Raw genomic sequence first — 9,589 nt, 5'->3', positions numbered from 1 at the left:
AGATATATATTTTGGCCCCTCAGAGGGGGAAGGGCTGACTAATCCTTGGGTATTGTCCTTTGTGCTTTCTGTGTGTTCCTGGACCATTTGCTATACAGCTCCAGGTGACAGAAAGCACATACATTATAGCTCAGCCTACACTACAACCACAAACGATGGTTTAGGTGCTTGACCATTATAGTGTTTTTAATTCCTGGCCCATCCAGGTCATGTAGGCTGTTTTTCCCCAATGTGGTACCAGAATCCCTGATTCAACAAAACAACTAATGACCTATGCCCTTAGGCTTTGATTAGCTGAATCAGGTGAGTACCGGGTACCATCCAGGAGAAGGAGTCTGATCTACTTGGAATAGGTTACTCTAGTCTTCTGGATCTTAAAGATGTCCAAATCTGCAGTTTTACATTTTTGCCAATATAATTGATTTACTCTAAGGGTGAATCTGGGGAAAGTCAGGTAAAATAGCTCTCCAATAATTAGGGTCTAGAATGTGTCATGCCTCTATATTTTCCATTTCCATTTTGCGTTTATATTATTTATTATTAAATACAAAGTAATTTTTTTAATTCATTTACGATGGAGTGATATGGAGGCCAGATCATTTTATCCAGGCACAGGAAAATAGAGGCCTAACACACTGGAGACACTATTATTATTTTTGGTCATTTTACCTGACTTTGCCCAGATTCACCCTTGGAGTAAACACATGACGTTGACTTACATCTAATTTCTAGCACTATAACCAAATTGCCATGGCAATGGCTGATTCTTGGTGCAGATTGATAACGTAATCAATTGCTGGACAACAAATAAAAAAAAGAAAAGAGTGAAGAAAGCAGGAGGCAGAGCCAAGCTGCTGGCGCTGCATACTGCATCGCAAATTAATCCAAACATTTTATTGATTGGGTAAATGATTAGGATTTGGCTTGGCCGAGGCCGAGGCCGAGGCTTTTAATTAAGCTTGGCACACAGTAGGGCGATGTCTCTTTAAGACACGTTAAGTGATGTAATTACCATTGAACAAGCAATTATCTTGCTGAAGTGGAAAACACAGTAGTGCACACTCAAGATTACACCGTCTACCTAGCAAGGACAAAGGAAAGATATTATTTTGTGCTGTTATTGGCTCTATTCAATGAGTTGCTGCTTTGAGAGAAGATAGTCATCACTCTAATTGTATTTGCTCTCTGTTCATTCTGTCATAATACAACCATATTGCAGATAGAAATCAATATGTTCAAGGTCATTTGACTAATTATATTTTAGTGGACAATATCACATTGTTCAATTTCAATGAATGGCACTGTGTTTTGTGGACACAAACAAGCCACAAAATCGATCAAGTGGTTGGTCATTAGGAACATTAGGTGACCAGATGTTAATAAACTTGAGTAATGGTACTGCTCACTTTCCCCAAGATTTCTGTTCACTCTTCATCTCTTTTTTATGGCTACACCCTGAGAAATGTGAGTGACACGTGCAGAATGCAGTATGGAGTGGATTCCATTTAATAATGCAGCCAATCTCTGTCCGCACACAGCCTCTGTGACCTTGTTTGTTGACGACTGAATACATAGGGCCACTCTCTGGGTACTTTTCCATGGATACAGCATGTGACATGGGGTAGTTGGAAAAAATACCTCAGTAAACGTGAAGGACAGTTCAACAGAGACTGACACTCCAGACTCAATGCCACAGTTTCCTGTACTGTCTTACCACAGAGGAAGCATAGCTTCGCATTGAGGAAGTACACACACACACACACAAAGAAAACTGAAGCGAAAATTAACGATTGGATTTGGACTGGGTTCTAATTCTGTTTTCCCCCTTGAAACGGCTTGATAATTGTGCTGCAAAATGGCACGGAAATAGCTGAGCGATAATGCCAGCGAACCACTGACTGATACTTCATCCTGCATCATCTCAGAAGAAAAATGGGCTGAATTCCCACAAGAGAGAGGGGGAAGGGATTTGAGCCCTCCATCAAAAAGCCTGGGATGGGTGTCATGATGAGAGTTAATGAGTTTGCCCTCTTTGGCCCTGATAAGACATTAAGAGGTAAGTCCCACCAACACAGAACACCTCAGGAGAGTTACTGACCTGTTTTCTAGCCTTGGCACGGAGAGAACAGCACTTTTTTGGGACTGTATATATTTTCAAAGGAGACTAGTTGTGAGTGCTGAAAGGTAGGCCTATTTGTAGTAGATTAGCATTATGTTGTTTGAGTGCCTTGAAAGTTTTAGCTCCTAGCATGCAGTACGTCACAGTCTTCTAACTGCAAAGCTCTCTCCCTACTGTACTGTAGCAACACATCTAATGTGTGGTAACACCTACATGGGTAATGCACAGCAGCCAATTTGTTGAAGCCATCTTGAACTCACCATGCATTGTCCATTGTGGTGCAGAGGTGAGGAGTAATTGAGGAACCAATTAGAAGCTAGAAAAGATAAGAAGCCCATTATAGTAAGAGGATCCATGTTGGTAATGTAGAGTGGAAAAAAAAGGATTAACACCTTTACTCATGCTATATGTGCCACATGCTTTTTAGTGACTAAAAAGAGCCAGGACCTTGGTTTGACCTCTCTTCCAAAGGATGGCACCCTTTGCAGGACAGTGTCCCAGTCACTTCCATGGAAGAATTGTATGGAGTACAGCTTTACGAGCCACTTCCACACCACTATCTCACATCCAGGCACTAGCCAAGCCCATCCGTGCATGATAGAAGCCAGTAGAAGGATGCAAGGTGGTACTGCTGGGCAATTCAGTTTTATTAGCATAGCAGTGGTCACAGAAAATCGATCAATTCTGATTCACAAACAATAAAATCCCTACAGAAGGAGTGGAGTCATGTGATAGGGTGACAGCATACAGATGCATGCTCAGGCACATTATCCATGGGAGCTGTGAAATAAAACCATGATGAATGGCTACCCTTCACACACATACCAACACACAGATGCACACACACACACAGAGATGCACACACACCTTTTTCAACCTTATTTCTATGAATCTAAGCCTAAGCAGAGCGTGAAAAGCTCTTTCTATCTATTTAGCAGTCACTGGGAGCGTAGCTAGCTGCTGCCCAGCATTCATCCCCCAGTAAAAGACTGCTATTCTGGCTTAGCATTGATAGGAAACTGTTTCACTCTTTTCTTTTCTCCCCTGGGCTTTCACTTCATCTCCACGTCCTGTATGGTCAATGAAACAAATCGTTAATGCCATGAAATGCTGGCCATGGCTATAAATCATTGAGGGGGCTGGATGGGAGAAGGGAGTGCAGCCAGGGCACCTAACTCTGGGGCTCGCCCGGGCAACCCACTGAACTCCCCCAGTCCGTTGTCCTAACCACTGCTCCCGTGTGTACCCAACTAAAGCCACTCTGTGGCAATGATCAAAGAGGGGTGCTGGGAGAAGGAGAGGGGGAGTAGAGAGAGGTAGAGGGCAGGTTTGAGGGCAGGGAGGGTGAGGTAATTTTGGCTCTAATGAGTAGACGTGGTGGGGTGGGAGAGCACTCCTGCCCAATTGCCATGAGCTATGCAGTGTATGTGGAGAGAGAGAGAGAATCCTCCATGTATAACGTAAAACACCAAATAATGAATGCAGAGCAGAATTAGGCTGATACCCACTAATTATCAAAATCCAGAAAAGAGACGTTAAATTCTACAACCACCTAAAAGAAAGCGATTCCCAAACCTTCCATAACAAAGCCATCACCTTTACAGAGAAGAGTCCCCTAAGCAAGTTGTTCCTGGGGCTCTGTTCACTAACACAAACAGACTCCACAGAGCTCCAGGATAGCAACACAATTAGACCCAACCAAATCATGAGAAAACACATTGGAAAGAATTAACAAACAAAAAAACAGAGCAAACTAGAATGCTATTTGGCCCTAAACAGAGAGCACACAGTGGCAGAATACCTGACCACTGTGACTAACCCAAGCTTATGGAAAGCCTTGACTATGTACAGACTCAGTGAGCATAGCCTTGCTATTGAGAAAGGCTGTTGTGTGCACACTGCCCACAAAACGAGGTGGAAACTGAGCTGCACTTCCTAACCTCCTGCCAAATGTATGACCATATTAAAGACACAGATTACACAGACCCACAAAGAATTTGAAAACATACACAATTTTGATAAACTCCCATATCTGTGAAATAACAGTGTGCCATCGCAACAGCAGCATTTGTGACCTGTTGCCACAAGAAAAGGGCAACCAGTGAAGAACAAACACCATTGTAAATGCAACCCATATTTATGTTAATTTTTTTTCCCTTTTGCACTTTAACTATTTGTACGTCGTTACAACACTGTATATAGACATTTTATGACATTTGAAATGTCTTTATTCTTTTGGAACTTATGTGAGTGTAATGCTTACTGTTAATTTGTATTGTTTATTTCACTTTGTTTATTATCTACTTCACTTGCTTTGGCAATGTCAACATACGTTTCCCATGCCAATAAAGCCCTTAAATTGAAATTGAATTGAGAGAGACAGAGAGAGACAGACAGACATAGAGACAGAGATTGAGAAAAATACACTGCTCAAAAAAATAAAGGGAACACTTAAACAACACAATGTAACTCCAAGTCAATCACACTTCTGTGAAATCAAACTGTCCACTTAGGAAGCAACACTGATTGACAATACATTTCACATGCTGTTGTGCAAATGGAATAGACAACAGGTGGAAATTATAGGCAATTAGCAAGACACCCCCAATAAAGGAGTGGTTCTGCAGGTGGTGACCACAGACCACTTCTCAGTTCCTATGCTTCCTGGCTGATGTTTTGGACACTTTTGAATGCTGACGGTGCTTTCACTCTAGTGGTAGCATGAGACAGAGTCTACAACCCACATAAGTGGCTCAAGTAGTGTAGCTCATCCAGGATGGAACATCAATGCGAGCTGTGGCAAGAAGGTTTGCTGTGTCTGTCAGCGTAGTGTCCAGAGCATGGAGGCGCTACCAGGAGACAGGCCAGTACATCAGGAGATGTGGAGGAGGCTGTAGGAGGGCAACAACACAGCAGCAGGACCGCTACCTCCGCCTTTGTGCAAGGAGGAGCAGGAGGAGCACTGCCATAGCCCTGCAAAATGACCTCCAGCAGGCCACAAATGTGCATGTGTCTGCTCAAACGGTCAGAAACAGACTCCATGAGGGTGGTATGAGGGCCCGACGTCCACAGGTGGGGGTTGTGCTTACAGCCCAACACTGTGCAGGACGTTTGGCATTTGCCAGAGAACACCAAGATTGGCAAATTCGCCACTGGCGCACTGTGCTCTTCACAGATGAAAGCAGGTTCACGCTGAGCACATGTGACAGACGTGACAGAGTCTGGAGACGCCGTGGAGAACGTTCAGCTGCCTGCAACATCCTCCAGCATGACCGGTTTGGCGGTGGGTCAGTCATGGTATGGGGTGGCATTTCTTTGGGGGGCCAGAGGTAGCCTGACTGCCATTAGGTACCGAGATGAGATCCTCAGACCCCTTGTGAGACCATATGCTGGTGCGGATGGCCCTGGGTTCCTCCTAATGCAAGACAATGCTAGACCTCATGTGGCTGGAGTGTGTCAGCAGTTCCTGCAAGAGGAAGGCATTGATGCTATGGACTGGCCCGCCTGTTCCCCAGACCTGAATCCAATTGAGCACATCTGGGACATCATGTCTCGCTCCATCCACCAAAGCCACGTTGCACCACAGACTGTCCAGGAGTTGGCAGATGCTCTAGTCCAGGTCTGGGAGGAGATCCCTCAGGAGACCATCCACCACCTCATCAGGAGCATGCCCAGGCGTTGTAGGGAGGTCATACAGGCACGTGGAGGCCACACACACTACTGAGCCTCATTTTGACTTGTTTTAAGGACATTACATCAAAGTTGGATCAGCCTGTAGTGTGGTTTTCCACTTTAATTTTGAGTGTGACTCCAAATCCAGACCTCCGTGGGTTGATAAATTTGATTTCCATTGATAATTTTTGTGTGATTTTGTTGTCAGCACATTCAACTATGTAAAGAAAAAAGTATTTAATAAGAATATTTCATTCATTCAGATCTGTGTTATTTTAGTGTTCCCTTTATTTTTTGAGCAGTGTATAAAAAGAGAGAAAGAAATTGCTTTCCTGCTCAGTAATGAGGATGTTCCAACCTGTTCATTTAGAAGCTCTAGTAGTGTGTTTGCTTGTGTCTATTGTACATCTGTGTGCATGTGAACAGCACATGCATGCACATTTACACGGTGAGTATTTCTGTGTATGTGTTTGTGTATTGTGGCTGTTGCATGTTTCCCAGCTCCCATGGTGGCAGAGATCCAATACTTGACCCTTGCTCCTCCACCCACACCTGTTTGCGTGGTGGAGATTTTTGATAAACCTCGCCCACCAACCTGTCTCTAATATATTTAGGGAGAAAGTGTATGCACTGCAATGCAGACCATGGGCATCTTTTTTTAAATCCTGTAACGTGCTCGATTCATAGCGAACAAAGCCATAAAAGCTGGTAGCCATTTCTGTTGCTGGCCTTTACCAGTTTGAGAGCTGTTGCATCCCAACTGAAATTATAGGCTACATTTGGATGCAACATAGTCTGGGTACCAGTCTTTTTAGCTAAAATTCTCCTGTTACTCTCCTGTTATGGCCTTTCAGAAATCACAATGTTCTATATGCAGCCGGATTGACAGCGCAGTTGCTGATTGATAGTTGGGAAAAAAAATCTGATTTTCCTTGGCAACATTATGGAACATGGGGTGCATGCAAATTTGGAGCAATATATACATTTCCTTTGAAAAACAACAATACACAGTACAGTTACGACCTGCTGCAGTCATTCCCTTGTGAGAAGGTAATGTCAATGCAAGATCATGTTGTTCAAAGGGCCTAGAGAGGACTCTGTAATGAGAGAGAAATAATGATAAGCTACTGAAAATATTGCCTAGAAGATTCAACCCTTACAAAACAACACATGAAAAAAATCACGTGGAATAAACACATGAAAAAAAAACATGTTAAAAAAATCATGTATATATACATTTATACACCTGTCAGCAACGCGTTTGGCTGGAAGAGCCGAACCCAGTAATGTGAAGGGGTGTCCACATACTTGTGTATATATAGTGTATATATACACTACCGTTCAAAAGTTTGGGGTAACTTAGAAATGTCCTTGTTTTTGAAAGAAAAGCACATTTTTTGTCCATTAAATAACATCAAATTGATCAGAAATACAGCGTAGACATTGTTAATGTTGGAAATGACTATTGTAGCTAGAAACGGCAGATTTTTTTATGGAATATCTGCATAGGCGTACAGAGGCCAATTATCAGAAACCATCATTCCTGTGTTCCAATGGCACATTGTGTTAGCTAGTCCAAGTTTATCATTTTAAAAGGTTAATTGATTATTTGAAAACCCTTTTGCAATTATGTTAGGACAGCTGAAAACAAAAAAAAACGTGTATATACAGTGCATTTGGAAATTATTCAGACCCCTTTTTCCACATTTTGTTACGTTACCGCCTTGTTCAAAAATTATCAATCTAGACACAATACCCCATAATGATAAAGTAAAAACAGGTTTTTAGAAATATACATTTTAAAAATATACATATATAAACAACTGAAATATTACATTTGCATAAGTATTCAGACCCTTTACTCAGTAAAGGGTTTTGGCAGCGATTACAACCTAGAGGCTTCAAGGGTATGACGCTACAAGCTTGGCACACCTGTATTTCCCCCATTCTTCTATGCAGATCCTCTCAAGCTCTGTCAGGTTGGCTGGGGAGCGTCACTGCACAGCTATTTTCAGGTTTCTCCAGAGATGTTCGATCGGATTCAAGTCCGGGCTCGGGCTGGGCCACTCAAGGACATTCAGAGACTTGTCACTTGTGTGTTGTCTTGGCTGTGTGTTTAGGGTTGTTGTCCTGTTGGAAGGTGAACCTTCGCCACAGTCTGAGGCCCTGAGCATTCTAGATCTCTCTGTACTGAGGCTGTCAAAATTTTAAAAAAGGTAATCGAGTTTATGACAAGATTAGCCATTATTAATACCGATTAATCTCAAAACTCATAATTTGCTCAGATTGAGCTGTAATTTACATTTTTTTTAATACTAAAACAATATTGCTGGTTTGATGTTGCCCGAAGTAACGTGTAGGAAAATCAGGTAAATTGATAAACTCACTTTCTTTATCTTCAAATTCAACTTGTTTTAACATTGCATCGTTGTTATTGGCTGTATTGATTATGTATTTTGGATGTTTTCAGTATATTTTTAACACAATGCCATTCAAATAAATTGTGCACTATAAAAAATATTTAAAAAATACTTGAGTTAACTGATTAACTCTGACAGCATGAATTTGAACATGTTAAAAAGGATAAACTAAGCAGACAAAGAGCTCAAGTTTCTCTATTATTTTCACTGGGCTTCTCCCAACCTATAAAGAATAGAGGCGTGTACCAGCAGCAGTACTCTGAATGGATGGTACAGAAATAAGAAATCATTATTTTTAACATGCGTGAATTATTAAACTCAGGTGGACTGAGTTACCTTTTTACAGAATGGCATTACACAATTTGCAATTGCATATGTGGAAACATATGCTACATATTAACACCACCTTTTCATATGTGAGGAGAATAACACTATTTCATCATCACATGTGCACTTGCAATTCCACATGTGAAAGTAAAATTTTCACGTGGAGTTTTCTTATTTACAATGACGGCCTACACCAGACGACGCTGGGCCAATTGTGCGCCGCCCTATGAGATTCCTAATCACAGCCGGTTGTGATCACAGCCTGGATTCAAACCAGGGTGTCTGTAGTGACGCCTCAAGCACCGAGATGCAGTACCTTAGACCGGTGCGCCACTCAGGAGCAAAATTAGATATGTAGATATATCTCATTTATTAGATAACTAATAAAACTATCTAACTTATTAGATAAGTCTTTCTGGGGAAGTCTCTAAGAGCTTCACACACCTGGATTGTACAATATTTACACATTATTATTCTTAAAATTCTTCAAGCTGTGTCAAGTTGGTTGTTGATCATTGCTAGACATCCATTTTTAAGTCTTGCTATAGATTTTTAAGCTGATATAAATCAAAACTTTAATTAGGCCACTCAGGAACATTCAATGTCATCTTGGTAAGCAACTCCAGTGTATATTTGGCCTTGTTTTTTAGGTTATTGTCCTGCTGAAAGGTGAATTAATCTTTCAGTATATGGTGAAAATCTGACTGAAGAAGGATTTCCTCTAGGATTTGTCTGTGCTTAGCTCCATTCCGTTTCTTTTTTACCCTGAACACCTCCCCAGTCCTTAACGATTTCAAGCATACCCATAAATTGATGCAGCCAACACTATGCATGAAAATATGGAGAGTGGTACTCGGTAATGTGTAACTTCCCCATGCTCAAAGGGGTATTCAATGTCTACTTTTTTAAATGTATATACCTATTCTAGTAGGTGCCCTTCTTTGCGAGGCATTGGAAAACCACTGTGGTCTTTGTGGTTGAATCTATGTTTGAAATATTGCTGCTCGACTGAGGGACCTTAAAGACAATTTTATGTGTGGGGTACAGAGAT

Source organism: Oncorhynchus tshawytscha, linkage group LG33, assembly GCF_018296145.1.
Source record: "Oncorhynchus tshawytscha isolate Ot180627B linkage group LG33, Otsh_v2.0, whole genome shotgun sequence".
NCBI classification, from domain to species: Eukaryota; Metazoa; Chordata; class Actinopteri; order Salmoniformes; family Salmonidae; genus Oncorhynchus; species Oncorhynchus tshawytscha.
Note: the sequence above shows the minus strand (reverse complement) of the source record.